This window comes from Rhea pennata, chromosome 6, assembly GCF_028389875.1.
Source record: "Rhea pennata isolate bPtePen1 chromosome 6, bPtePen1.pri, whole genome shotgun sequence".
In the NCBI taxonomy this organism is placed as follows: Eukaryota; Metazoa; Chordata; class Aves; order Rheiformes; family Rheidae; genus Rhea; species Rhea pennata.
The window spans coordinates 3,424,428-3,439,271 of NC_084668.1; the positions used below are offsets into that span (position 1 = coordinate 3,424,428).

General features: G+C 41.3%; 1 long non-coding RNA gene across 1 annotated transcript in view; it reads left to right on the top strand.

Moving 5' to 3' along the window:
* Nucleotides 1-56: 56 nt before the first annotated feature.
* LOC134142327 (uncharacterized) overlaps nt 57-14,844 on the top strand; it is a 31,159-nt gene continuing 16,371 nt past the window's right edge. The window contains exons 1-3 of the long non-coding RNA XR_009958829.1: nt 57-136; nt 1,457-1,531; nt 2,608-2,715. This is a non-coding gene — a long non-coding RNA (uncharacterized LOC134142327). The remainder of the gene's footprint in view (nt 137-1,456; nt 1,532-2,607; nt 2,716-14,844) is intronic.

The window sequence follows — 14,844 nt, forward strand, 5'->3', positions numbered from 1 at the left end:
GACATTGTAGTCATAAAAGTTCAGACTCAAAAAGTTTTATTTGGTTTCCATTCCATTAGGAAAGACATTCATAAGGAAGTTGACAAGAATATCAGCCTCATATTAGAAAGAATGAAATGAAAAAAAATAATTCCAGGTAATTTTCTTGTTTCTTTTCATATACTATTTATTTTCCATTTATGAGTTTATCAATTTTTTATTTATTAACTTTTTTAAAAAACATAGATTTACATTATTAGAGAGATGCTTTAATGGGCTCAGACTATTTTCAGGAGAGTGACAGTTCAAGATCAGACCTGATTTTACTAACTTTTAAAACCATTCCTTAATATATAACCAGTTAGAAGCCACTGAGGCCACATTGGTTTGCTTAGTACCGAGCCTCTCTTCAGAAGTCAGATTACATTACGTTTGTGTGCAAGGGCTTGACGGTGCTTTCCAGCAGATCCAGTGTCAGAATATTAAAAAACTCTATGTGTAAAATGTGCAGTGGCTTAATCAAAAAACAGATAAACCACACAAAACCAAAACAAATAAAAATGAAATTAGATATTTTGCACTGTAAGATGGATTTGCACCGAGTAAGTGATTTGCATTTTGTCAGTCAGCTAGTCAGATTTTTTTGGTGAGCCTGGAAGCGCTGTAACATTTCTGCCCACAAGAGACAGTTCCGTCAAGGCTTTGGGACATTGTATTGGAGTCAATGAGAGAACTTCCATTGACTGCAGCTGGAACAGGATCAAGCCCTTTACGCATGCAGTGAAATGGCTTTCTAAAGCCTATAAACTTAAGCCCAGTATTTATCAAGTCTGTGTCATATTATATGTTGAAATCAGGCAACAATTGAATTTTCACATAGCTTTGGCAAGAAACCAGGAAAGACTTGGGGACTTCAACTGACTTTCTCATGAAGTAAAACCAGAAGAAATATTTTTACAACACCCTGTAGGACAAAACTTGGTAGTTAGCTACACGGTTGTCTTCCAGCAAGTTTGGAAGGCAATGGAGTTCTTTGCCGTGTTGCTCTGCTGTACAGAGGCTCTTCTCTCTGTTTATTTGTACTTAGTGTTTATGGGCAGAAAGACCCTTCAGTTCTTCAACAACAGGATTATAATAAATCTGGCTGAGCCACTGCTTCTCTGTCAGCTCTTGTACTCTGGCAGTGAAATATCCCAGTACGTGCGTTGGATTTTTTATTGATAGATATCGGGCAGCTTTCTTAGCAATAGGGGAATCAATTGCAAAGTTTAACACAAATACAAACTTTCTGAAAACATAAAGCACTGACTAAAGACTGGCCTTGAATTAATTTAGGCTGGAGATCCAAAATCCTGAAAAAGGGATGAAGAAACCGATAATATTTCCCAATGTTTGCTTGATGTTAAATATCTTTAAAATGATGAGTCTTAAAAGGTGATCCTAATGAACTGTAATCATATATCATCCATCCCTGCAGGATAATCTCTGTATTCACATGATTATAATAGTCACATGCAAGTCTATGCGTTGGGATCCCTGCACTCAAGTTAATGTAAGTATTTCTTTTCATTTGAAAATGTACATCTTGGCTTTGCCTCCATTTGCTTTGGCCAACCAGTGAGACATTTCGCTAACATTTGGAGGCTCATACCTTCCTATAGGGCTTATCTGTTCTATTAACTTTGTCATTAAACCTGCTTCTTGTTTGTTTGGATGTTATCTTCTGCATGATTGATAAAATGTTTAAAATTTTCACAGAATTTATATTAAAATAACAAGCATTTTAATCTGTCAGCAGTAAGTGCTAGTCTCTGTGTAGGTATCTGTAAACTTTGAGGTGTCATCTGTGCAGAGCCTGAAGGAAGACTGAGCCAGCTTCCGGGCAAACAAAAGCATTCCTGCAGGTTTTAAAACTTGTATAGTTTTGTGTCAGTGCCTCTTTGAGTTTTGCAAGAGCAGAGAATCAGCAGTGGAAGGGAAAGTGTGGGAACATTAGCAACAATGGTGTTGTCAAAATACTTTCAAAATGCCTGTAGGCAAATTCTATTAATTAAAACAAGTAGGAAACTCTGTGGGTCTCTACTTCCATGGGAATTTCAGTGTGTAGGGGGTAGACGGTTTAGTGTGGTTTATGTGTATGTTGTGTTGCTTGAAGGATTTTTTTTTTTTTTTAATTTTGAGGTTGGCCATAGGCCAGAACTCCTTTGATTTCCCCATTACAGTTGCTGACTGCAGCAGTGCCTAGATTTGGGCTCTGGGTTGCCTTCTGCCTTCTCAGTTGCCTGCGTGGTTTTGCTAAAGTGTGCAGTTTGTACCCCTGCTTTCTGCAGGTGCTGTACACCATCAGAGTTGCTGCATCCTCCCAAAGTCATCTGCCTTTTGAGTTGGAGATTTTCAGCCTTGATGCTGGTTTCTCAGGACTCACTGAGAGCAGGAAACCCTCTGCTGTGTCAGTCTTCCCATTAGCACCAGATAGCAGCAGACTTATCTCAAGCAGCTTTTAATCAGGAGATGAGGATCTTTCACAGAGTGATACTGCAGCTGCAGGGGGGAGCAGATATGTGTGTGGGCTGTAAGAGTCACTTCATTGACTCTGGGAACTGACAGCTTGTTTTTCCTCTCTCCTAGGAGCTCACCTGAGGTTCGTGGTGTTATCGGGGCTGTTTGGGTTAGAGTTACTCTGCACTTTCCGCTCGCATCCTGCACCTCCTCCAGGCACCAGAAGCTCCAGAGAAGGTATTTTTATAGACTACATTGTCAACGTGCTCCTAAAATTTGGCTATCCCTTTCCTGCCATATGTCCCTGGCAACTTCCTTCAGTTGAAGCAAACCCCCCTCAGAGCCAGCACAGAAGCTCAGAGCCTGCTGTCAATCGCGTCCACATCCATTCAGTCACTTAACAGGCCCGAGACCACCTGCTCGTGGGGCTGACTTCTTTCCCCCATCCCTTAGGTCTGCCTCAAAGCTGTCCCTGATCAAACACTTCTATTTCCTGGTTCCCTAACCACCATTGCGTTTCTGCACTATCCTCTTCTCTCTCTGATCTTCAACTAAAATCAGAATATAAGTACCACCTATAAATGATAATAGTTGACATAAAAGGAAAATGCCCTGAGTAAGATCTAGTTTTTATTGCCCCAATCAGCTAAGCTTATGTGAACTTTGAGATGCTTGCCTTGTCTCTTCTCATGTCTTTTATCAGTTCCGGAGTTACTTACAACTCGGTTTGAAATTAGATTTTAAATTTAGTGGTATATCCTGCATGCTTGTGAATTCCCATAATTAGCACAAAGATTCTGCTGTTCTTCAGTCTTTAAGAATTAATATAAAGAATTGTAAGACAGAAGTAAAAAGACTATTAAAGAAAAATATTACTACACGTTGTTATGATTACTATGGATATTTTATTTAGTACTAAATTTATTGTACATGTTTGGCTTGTCATTATTTTAGTTCCTGAGTCATTGCTTTCACTGAAATCAAAGGATAACTGCCACTGTACCTCTGAAAAGAAAAATGGCTAGTTTTAGGTGTGGTTTCAGGCATGATGTTTTGCTTGGTTGACAAGAGCTGATCCAATGCTTCCACTTTTGTTTGGTGTTTTTTTTTCTTAAAGTAAACAAAAGTCAAAACCTACCAAATGTCAACCAGCTTTGCTGCCACACAAGGGTAAAACACTTATCGCTGAGAACCTACAATGTGAAATCACTGTTCCTTAAATTATTGTACTGTTGTGTTTGAGTATCAGCCTTGTGCTAGAGTCAGGATGGAAAAGGTACATGGAGATACGTCCACATACAGGGTCAGGGCCTTGGGGTCCTGCGGCATAAACATCGGAGTTCTTCCATGCACATTCAACATTTTATTTTAAGATTCCTTTAATCTGTTTAATGGATGGAGAGAATAAGGAGTAACTATAGCAGATGTCTAATTTTTTAGATTTGGATGTCTAACTAATGTTGACCAGATTTATATTTGGAGCCTGAAATTGGCAGTTAATTAAAATATTGGCCTCGCGTCCCAGCACATGCCAGAGCAGCGAGGGAGACGGCGAGAGTGACAAGGCTGAGGGAGCTGCCCGACGTTCCTGGGCCGCCTCTGGGGCTTGGCTGGGAGCTCCTGTAGCAGCACCGGTGCCGCCCAGGCAGCAGTCTCCCTCCTCTGCTCTCCCCCTTGCTCAAGAAGCACCAAGGATCTGATGCTTCTCTGACTTCTCCTCCGGTAGGAATGAAGACTTCTGGTTTTCAGAAAGCCAGCTGTTAGCATTTACGGTATTAGGAAATCTCTTAGGAAAACTGAGGTTCAGGACACTTTGTGTGGCTGAAGGAGAGGTTTCATGAGATGGCTAAATCTAACTGCTGCCAAGAGGATCTATCTCAAACCTGCATGTGTGTGCCTGTCCTCACCCTTATGCTGGCCTTGGTGCCCTTGATGAACAAATTCTACTCATTGGCAGAAACTGGCAGGAAACAGGCACTTATGTATTAGTTTCCAAACAGTTTATTGAAATGAACTGTCCATGGAGAGGTCAGATAAATGTCCGAACTACTGGAGGGAAGCAGTGGGGACACTGTTGGAATAAGGAGAGGAGAACAAGACTCTCCCTTTTTGGTGGATCTGCTCTTAAATCAGCTAAGACATCTAGTAAACCTCATTTTAAGCAAGAAAAAGGCCTTTTAGATAGTGCATAGATCAAGATCTCATTTAATCTTATAAAAGTCCTTAAAGACTGGGAATTTTTTTTCATATGCATAAGAGATTCACTATAATTATAATTATCTCAATAACAGGATTTGGATTACAAGCATCGTGTAGGAAAAGTATGGAATTATTCACTGCTTCTGCAATATGTAAAGCAGTCCATGAGAAAAAAAACATAGCATCCTTGAAAATCTCAGAAAGACTCAAAATATCTTTACTCAGATTTCTTTGTTCCCTAGCAGTCAACCTTTAATTAGTCAGTAGAGACCCAGTAAATTTGCCTTTTCTGCTTATCAATATTCTTTGTCTTTTTTCTGATAACATTAATTTGCCTTTTCCAATTCAATTCATCCAGAGATGATCTCTTGGTTTCTTTTCCAGGCATTGTATTCTTGTTGCAGTTTTGGTCTTTTGTTTTTTGGTTTCCCCCCTTTTTCTTGTGATTTACATAAATCTTTCTGGAAGAAAAGTGCAAATTTGTGAGGATATTTCAACCTGGCTCCAAAACTGGATTGGGAAACGTTACTTTGACTTATTGTTCAACGGGAAAAAAATCTTACATAGTTTTGGAGGTCATTTAGTTTCTAAATGTGATTGTTTAAAAATGTTTTCCTGATCAGAGGACAGATGAAAATGAAAAAAGAAAAATGTCTAGAATCAAGTACAGTATAGCTGAGTACAAATTTTGCACCTTTTTGAGGAACATTAACATTTTGAGGAACATAAACATCAATTAACATTGATTATTCTTGAAAACAAAAAATTGAGAAGTTTAAATTGATTAGATAGGTTTAATTAGAAAAAAAATCAGAAGACATTGAGAGATACAACTGGAATTAAAGGATATGAGCATTAATAGTTACTTTCATTTTAAAATAAAATAATAAAACTTCTGTAGCACATTTTGTTCAGGTTTTTAAAGTTCTGCACATTTCTGCATTAAGTAAATCAAGATGCAGAGAATGACGTACCCTGACCAAATATTTTTATTAGTACAAAGAGGCTTAGAAACTCAACTATTTTCCATTATATTATTTTAATAATAGATATTTTTTTTAATGATGCAAGGTGGTAGACCTCATGAATCTTCCGAAGAGCTGTTGTTTTCTTCAGCTGAATTCTTCCGAGCGAGGTTTGACTCCAGCCCTCAGTCTGCTCCTGTGGTTTTCCCCGACATTTCAGTTTTCCATGTGACACACTGTCATTTATCCAGCCTTCGGCCTGGGGAACGTATGGTCCCATGCCCTGCAGCACATGCGTGAGAAGATCCTAACTGATCCTGTGTTATCTCCTTAGCCCCGGGCATGCGGCCACCCGGCTCCTTAGAGGAGCTTTCAGGATCCGCCGGAGTCATCCTGGGGCATGGCAAGATGAGGCATGGTTTGTCACGAGGTCTCGCCGGTGTTGCGAGTCATTCCTCTGAGCGCTGGGAAAAGGCAGCTCGCATGACTTAAGATGCAGGATTAAAAAATTTTTAATAGCAAGTGCAATGCTAGGCTGATGCCCGAAGTATAAAAATGGCCTTATTGTAACTCGCTCAGTCTGCTTTTGCATCATGTAGTCTGACTTTGCATACTACAGTGAATCCCTTGTCCCAGTAAAGTTAGTGTTTTGCCATTTAATTCACTAGGGCCACCGTTTTTTCTAATGTCTTTACTTGTTTTTATCCTTAATGACCTACTTTTTACATTGTAGGCCGAGTATGCATCAAGGAGAGCAGAGTTAGAGTTCTGTTCTGACTCAGGCAGCCAGAAAAAAAATTAGCTGTAAAATCTGGCTGCCAAATCTTTGTTGTTTAGTAATGCATGACTTGGAAAGAGTCCAGAATTGGAGTAAGTTTGTACAACTGGTATTTGAAAAAAACAACCCCCCCCCCCCGAATAACCCTCAGACAAAACCCCCTTCTGCTTCATTACTTATAGAGTAATTTGATTTCATCTGGAAATTACCTAGATGCCATAAATATGAGTACCCCCAGCACAAACTTTTCAGAGCCACTTTTCAAAGGAGAGCTGCTCTTAAGGGAAACTTGATATTGTAGCAGTAGAAACCGGTTTAGATTTATATTTAGTGACTTGCATACTTACTCAGTGATTAGACTGTTTTCCATTTTCTGGCATGGATGAAATGGTATGTTAAGACAGGATATAATCCTTTCACACTCTGCAGGCAATGTCACAGTATGATGTTGGCAGCACGTTAGGCTTCCTTAACCCTAGAACATGTTGCATATTCACTCTTGGCAGTCTTTTAGAGGCTACAGGCAGTAACCCAGACATAATCTTATTACCTACAACCAACTGTATCTCCATGGAATGGGGGGCTGACTACTGAGTGAGACACAGTTACAGGCATTTGAGATTCAATTAAAAACTTGGTTTTATCATTTTCCTGAGTCTGAAGTAGATTTCTTCAACCTCCTTCTGGAACTGGTGGTTTCACTGAGAATTTTCTGAAATAATGAACATCATAAGCTGCCAGCATTCCTTCAATACACGCTCTTGCCTTTTAAGTACATTTTGTAACTTGTTTATCTAAATAAATGTGAGCAATATTCCTATCCATATAGTCTATGATATTTGGAATTATTAATCTTACCAGCATGGTCAGAAGACTTTTTATTCTGCATAAGTATACCTGCTTAAACAGGAATTTCTTCGTGATGAAATATTTATTTATTTATTTCTGCCTCCTGTTGCTTAAAAAAAAAAAAAAAAAAGGAAAACCAGTGCACTTTATCAATAATAGCCACTAAGGCAAAAAAGATGAATTTCTGTTTAAAAGGAGTTTATTCTATTGCCCATTCAAATATCTTTATTTAAAAGCTAGAAAAGTGACTTAGAAGCTACCTTAGAAGATACTGTGGCAGGCAGGCATTGATACTGTTGAATAACTGTGCGGCTACTGCACAAGACTGATTGTAAGAGCAAAACTGGGTCTAAATATTGTGTTTAGGAACTTCATAAGGATATATAAGAGTGATAATATGCAGGTGGGTTGCAGAAGGTGCTGCTATTAGAAGTACACATTTAAGTGCAGACCCAAAGTAGAGCTCTCGCTCTCCCAAGATGAAGACATTCATCACAGTCCAGGCTGTGACGTTCACTCTCTATTCCTGTATGAAGTTCACAGGAATTTAATGCATATTTTTAACTTGAAATCAATCACTAGGTGACATAGAAGAGGAAAAAAAAATGAAACAAAACTTGCTCCAAACTTTGTGAAAGAGGGAGTCTGACAGTCCTACACCCTTCCTAGGGCAAGTATGAAACAGGCACCAAGCAAACCTCGTGGCAACTTTGTTAGAAATGCTAAAAAGATTGTAATGATTGTGGAGGGGAAACTGTAACTTCTTTCCTTCTCTTACATACACATAAGTAAAATAGAGTGCAAATAGGCATTACCTTTGTGCTGTATAAAATGCCAGGCCAGGACATGCATTTAATCCTCCCTGATGCTGCAGGTACAGAAGCTATTGAACACTGAAGACTTGCTTGTTAACATGGAAAGGAATGGCAGAGAGCCCCTTACTCCCCTGGCTCTGCTGATTACTGGTTTATCGTAAATCTCCCCTGGCAATAGCTCTGCATATATGTGGCTGGTATGCGTTTTGTAGAGGGTTCTGTGGGAGGCAATGTCAAATATCTTATCCTTAGTATTTCAGACTCCTTAGGTGCAGTCGTCACTTCTAATAACTAATATCAAGCTCATATTTAAACTATTTTTCTGCCCCAAACTATTCATTTTCAACCTTTACTGTTACTTTTAATGAATCACTAAGTGGTCAAACTTTACATTCGTTATTAGTCATCGAGATTTTTAGATATTTTCCAGCATATTTTGCAAGATTTCTACTATTCTGACTAACCACAGCTGCAGCTTTTAGTTCAGAAAAGCAAAGTGTAGCTACTTGAGCGATTGGGAAAAATCTCAGTGACATATCTATTAAAGAATGGTAGAAAAAAGACAAAGGATTTTTCAAGACTTTTGGCTCATCTTGAGCTTTTCTTTTGATGTAGTACAAGCAGAGAAAACTGTAAGTTGTTCCAGTTTTTGTATTACTCGTAGCCACATCTGTGAGCCCATCATGCTGTTCGTGTCGATACATATGGATATGGTAGGCAATCTGTCTGCCAGTGGTAGTACAAATGAATAACTGAAAATGAGGTCCATATTTTTTGCATTTTATTTGCTGATTTTAATTATTATTGTCAGAGGGCACCTGAGTTACAACTGGAGGCTCAGGTCCTAAATCTGGTTATATGTGGTGCATATGTATAATCAAATATGTGTTTAAAAGTAACAGCACAGAAGCTTCAAAGATGAAATGGTCAAATTGACCAACAACATTTCTTTTTGAATCATTCTTATAAATAACTTCCTTTTCCTCCTTTGAATCACAAAGTCAACAAATATCCATTCCCTTCAGAAGCCTGGCACAAAGGTATCAATTATTTCTGCCAAAGGATCTTTTTATAGATTTTTTATATAGCTGTGGGTCCAAACAAACTGCTATTTAAAGTATGTGGATATTTTTATTGTCAGTAAGATGGCAGATCACAAGTGTAGTAACCCCAAATTGTAATGTTTGGGATTTGAATTTCTTTAGTGCCCAAAGCAATGAAAGATTAATTGAAAGGTTTGTGGAGATGTACAATCTTTGTTACACAGGTCTGTCAGTTCACTTTGATACTCATCCATTCGATTCTACCCTCTTTTCTCAGTATACAGGTTTTTCTAGGCCAAATATATCTGATGAGGTTAGTTGCACAAGCTTTAAGGTCTAGATAGAAATGGAAAAGTTTTGTGGTATATATAACTACCAAAGGGATAAATGTAGTGTCAGTATACAGAATAATCTATATCCTCAAAAATATGTGCTAACTTATTATAAGTTGACTTCAGTGTCAAACCTTCAGCATTTTCCCTTTTCATTTTCAAGTCTACTTCAGTTAAAGTTCGATATTCTGGATATACTAAATATTAGGAAACATGAGTTTCTGGTGCTACAGCAGGCCCTTGCTGGAGGTTTCAGCTCGGATGCACAAATGCCTTCAGGCTCATTTGGAAAAGCCTCAGTAGTGACCACAGTGACCTCGCTGGTATTGGCATTTGTCAGTATGGGATGAAAGCCAGCCTTAATGTGACCGGGACTTATGCACTATAACGGTATTGAGAGATTCATTAATTTTCTCAGCAAATGAGAGCAGCTTGGAAGAGAAAGTGAGAGCCCTAAACAAGACTGGAAAAATCAGGCATGTTTAAGAACATATTTTGCCCCTTTGGAGAATTTGATTTCGAATGAAGTACTCCCTGGGCTCTCACACTTGTTTGCCAGATGTGGTTTTCCAGTCTTTCAGAGTGCTAATTGTGTCCCAACTGGTGCATTTTATGGCTTTGCCTATACCTGCAGCAAAACAATTAAGAATTGAATTGTGCCTCGGGAGCGGGAGAAGTGACAGCAAGGTGGGGAGGAGTGCGATAGCCCCGGGGAAGTGGCGGGAGGTATTATGCCTTTAAAAACCACGGTGCCTCCCGCACACTACTACCTGCCCAACACATGTTGTAAACACCCTTCCCAGACTACCAGCACGTTTCCCGTCTCAGAAGGCCCCTTTTAATACTGCTGCCATTATTAATGTAAACCTGGTATGGGGAGATGGATTATTGCCCTATGCAAGGATGCTATGGCATTTTTAATAGCTTAGAAAAACTCGTCGCTCACACGCACGTAGCTCGGTGCTGCAGTTTTCAGCACGTGTGTGTTACTCCAGCGTGCCTTCTGCCTGAGACTCGGCCCACGAACAGCGCCGCTCGCGGAGCGCCTGCCCCTGTGTTTTATTGCCGGTGACCTTCCCTGCAATAAATTTATTCCATTGACTTTTTTGGTTGAAGCTGATAAATACAGACATAGCAGCAGTGCTCCAGCTGCTCTTGCTCTTGTCCTGCCTGGTGCATGGAGGCCTGAGAGGTCTCTCCCGAGCCTGAGCCTTGAGCTGCTGCACCCGCAACCAAAGGGCTAGAATTCGTAGCAGATACGAACTAACAAAGCAAGAGGCTTTAACACACGCTCTCCAGTAAGTTATAGTGCCCTCTGTCACCAGGAGAGCCTCCAGAGGCCTGGCAGTGTAATGGAGCATTATCAAAAACCTTCCTTTTCTGTCAAGAGAAATACCTTAATGAAGATTGCTCAGAAAACTCATGTGGCTAGGTCTGTGCAAGTCTCTGATGCTCTCTGTTGCAGAGAAAACTAGAGACCTTAATTTACTTTTCTGTTTAAGGAGAAAACAAAAAAAGAAAGACCTGAAACATGAATTTGTGTTGAGTGGTTAAGAATTGTGCATGTTTGTTTTTAATATCAGAAGAGGAGAGGATTTCTCAATATCATATGTTACGTAGGATTGCTTGGGCTTAGAATTACTCACACAGTCATCAGGTCTGTTGAGCAGACAGTTATATGCACCAAATCCCAGAGCTTACTAACTCTGAGGTAGTGTTGGAAAGATAGTAACAAAGTTAGGAGAGAAATAAAGCTAGTAATTTATAGGGAAAGGGAAAAATTGTCCTTTGAATGCCTCAGCCATGTTTTCTGATTTGAGGAAGAAGCCATTTCTCTCTTTAGACCTGTCACTTGGCCCCACAGAGAAATGTTTTAATACATTTTTAAAATGAGAAAGCAAAAAACTGCTGTGCTGTGTTCTGTGTTGCATTATTAAAGAGGAGATGTTGGGTCATTACTAATGCAGTGAAGCACCTGGACCTTTGCACTTTGTTTAAACATGCGTATCTTGGAGAGGAGATTACAGCAGGATAAAGTACAGTATTTCTCAGACTTAAGTGAGCTCGTGTTGAAAAACTGTATTAAAAAAATGAAAATGCAAAAGCCACTTATTATGCTTGCCAAATTTAACTGTTAATGTTAGGTTTGTTAACTTAACCTTGGTTAAACCGACGGCCTTTTGTCTCTTCCTGAAGTGGATCTGCTGGCAAAGGGAAAGGCATTAGCTGTGCAGAGTCGCCTCCTCCGCAGGCTCCCTGGGCCGAGCCCACACTTCGGGCTAAAATCCGCCGCTCGGGCCAAGCTGCCGCTTCTGGGAAGCAGCTCGCGGTGGCCCCAGGGGCTTCTGCACCTCCTCCAGCTGCTGCGAGGACCACGGCAGCCAGCGCTCCCTGACAGCGACTTATTGGCCACAGCTGCCACTGCACTCATCGAGAAGAAATGCAAAATATCTACAAAAACCAGAAGCCAGCCGGCAGAAAATAGCATCGTCCCCGGCCTGTTGTGTTGCCCGCTGCAGATAAACATGTCTCCTCGCTTTTCGGGCTCCCTTTTCCGTGCATTCGAAACCCGCTCCATCTCCCAGGGGTGGTTGTGTGGCTCAGGGGCAGAAGAGTTTTGCTTTCACCGTTGCTGGCTGTTGCCCTCGCAGAACAGCAGCCAAGAGCTCGGGGCTGCCTGATTGAGGCTGTTTCACTGAAACGGGCAGGTTTTGCCCGACAAACAGGAGCGCCGTGCGTTGTCATTAGCGGCGCTGGGGCTCGTTTCTGCAGCACATCGCAAAATGCCCGTCGTCGCGGAGCAATTGCAGTTCAGTGCCGAGAGGCTCCCAGACGAAGGCAGAACGAGTGTGCTCACCCAGACGGATAAAAAAGCCTCTGGTAATGACAGACAAACTGTATTAGAGGACAGGCATGTCATGCGTGATCAGGTATTGCAGCTAGAGCATTTAGGTTTTTATTTTCCCTTCAAGTCTTTTGGGAAGGTGGGTTCAGCAGCTCAAGAAAAGAGATGCCATAGTTCCTGACAAGTTAATTAAGCTTTCACTTCTGAGTATTATATGTGTAGTGAAGAAAAGAAACTTAATTGTCTTTGCAGTGCCTGACAAAAACCAAGAAAAATGCCTGCATATTTTCGCAGTTTTGTCTCTATTTTTGATACTTACTCAGTGTGAGCATTATACTTTCATGGGTTTAATTAAAAGCAAAGTTTTGGAAGCTTCTCAACTGTTAGTTTTGGTACATAGATACGTGCATTTAAAGAAATATTTATGTGAAATCTAAGTCCTAAAAGGGATGAGGGAGGCTTTAAAATGGATCGGCTGTCTCCCTTTATAGCTTTTGTCCAACTGCCTCTCACCTTCGAGTGTTCAGGGTGACTCGGAAGGAGGTGAGGGAGCCGCTCAGACCGCTGCGAGGGGTTTGTGAGCCCCCGAGCAGTCCTCGCTTTGTGGCACACGGTCTTCCTCTTTGGATTTCCATGTATTTAGTTTTTAATCGTTGTGCAGCACGTGACGAAGTCACAGGTTTCTAAGCAGCCTCCTAAATGGTTCCTGCAGTAGTTTCTTACCTTCAGCGGTTTCGTTTTCCACTGTGAGATTGTTAAAATTGAGTTGCTGTAAAATCAAGGATGGCGCAGAGAAGGTGAACAGCGAAAGGCTGCTCCTTATTTAGGAGTGATACATTTTTGTGGCTGCTAACCACGATGGTGGGGCCGTAACGGCTTGCTCAGGAGTCCCTAAGCTGGCTGCTGGCGGCACACAGGAGGCGAGGACCGGGCTGCTCCTGCGCACGTGCCTCCGCCAGCAGCCCCAGCTCGTGGCAAGGAGCAAGGCCGACCTCCACCTTCGCTCGCGTCTCGTGCGGCTGGTTTCGTGTCTCACAGCGCTTGTGGCGAAAGCTGTGTTAAACGAGCTGAATCTGGGAAGCTGGCCGTGAAGTGCCGTGCCTAGGCTGTCCGAGACCTCTCCTGCCCTGAAAGACTCGCGGGCCACGGCAGAGAGAAGGGGATGCCGGTGCCTCAAGGCATCGGAGGCAATGGAGGGGGAACAGGATCGCAGAAAGGGAGCACAAGGCTGGACGGATGGGTGACCTGCTGCCTGAAGTGGGATGCAATTCTTTAATGACCTATTCTTAGCAGTCAGCGCAGGGAGGTTTCTATGAATGTAGCATTAAGTGGAAGCCGCAAAAATCTATAAATATATCTGAAGAGAGTGTTTTATGAATAGGGACTGTCTGGTAGTAGGTGTTTGTTGAAGAAGGGACAAGCTGTTGCTTTTCCATGCTGTAGCAGGACTTCTTCCTAATTTCTAGGGGGATCTTCTGTATGTAAAAAGCGTTTTTGCTGCTCTGTGCTTGGACAGTATTTCCTGGAAACCCCTGTTGGAGCTCATACATTAAATACCATTTCAATCTCTGACTCAAAACTTACTGGAAATCCAGTTATCAACCTAGCAGAAAGATAGAGATCTAGGGCAGGATTTGACTGAGCACTGAAATATCAGAGGCTTACTTAAAGGAGTGGGTGTGTGTCAGCAGAGAGGCTTGAGGCAGGAGGAAAAGCTGGCTACTTCTTTATTTATTTATTTATTTTCTTGGCTTTGCCAAGGCCTCGAAATCAGCGAGATTTTTAAGCTCAAACCCAGAAGCAGCTTTTTTTTCTGTCTTTTTTTTCTTTATTTTTTATTTCTTTTTAATTGATGGAGTATTTTTTTTCCCTTCCAAGCGGTTCCAGACGTGGCAGGCTTCCTGGGCCACGCGCAGGATTTTGCTTTGCTTTCTTGCAATCTTCTGTTTCAAGCACCACCTAATGGCATCGGTGCAAAATGCACGGGCCCATCCGCGCCGGGTGACAGCTGCAAGCCGTTCTGCCGCACACCGGCTCCCGCCCGGAGAAGCTGTAGGCCTTAATAGAGCAAATACCAGTCCAAAAATGTCATCGCTGGAGGGAGTTGGCCTTCGTTTTTATAGTATAATATTGCCCCAAATGCCCAGGATATTACGATTTCACCGTGTAAATGTATTATACTACAAAGTGACCATTCATAGCAGCAGACAGAGAGCTTGGCTCAAATGCTTTGCCTAAAAGAAACTGGGAAGCCTTAAATGTTTAAAAGTTCTCTGTAGTGTTTGAAGGGAAGCATTGCACTTATTTCTCATCTTATTTTTAATTCCTTTAACGTGCTTTGTGGTAGGGAGCGTAGAGCAGGAGCATTATTTGCTACTTGAATGAGATTTTTGCATCATTAAAGCATATCAGATGTGCTACTCCCATGCTACGGGCACAGCTACAGATAACTGGATAAGGCAAACATGCATAACATAAACTTGGATCAATAATTAATTTTTTTTTAATACTCTGACATTCAGGGGAGCCTGGGAATCTTG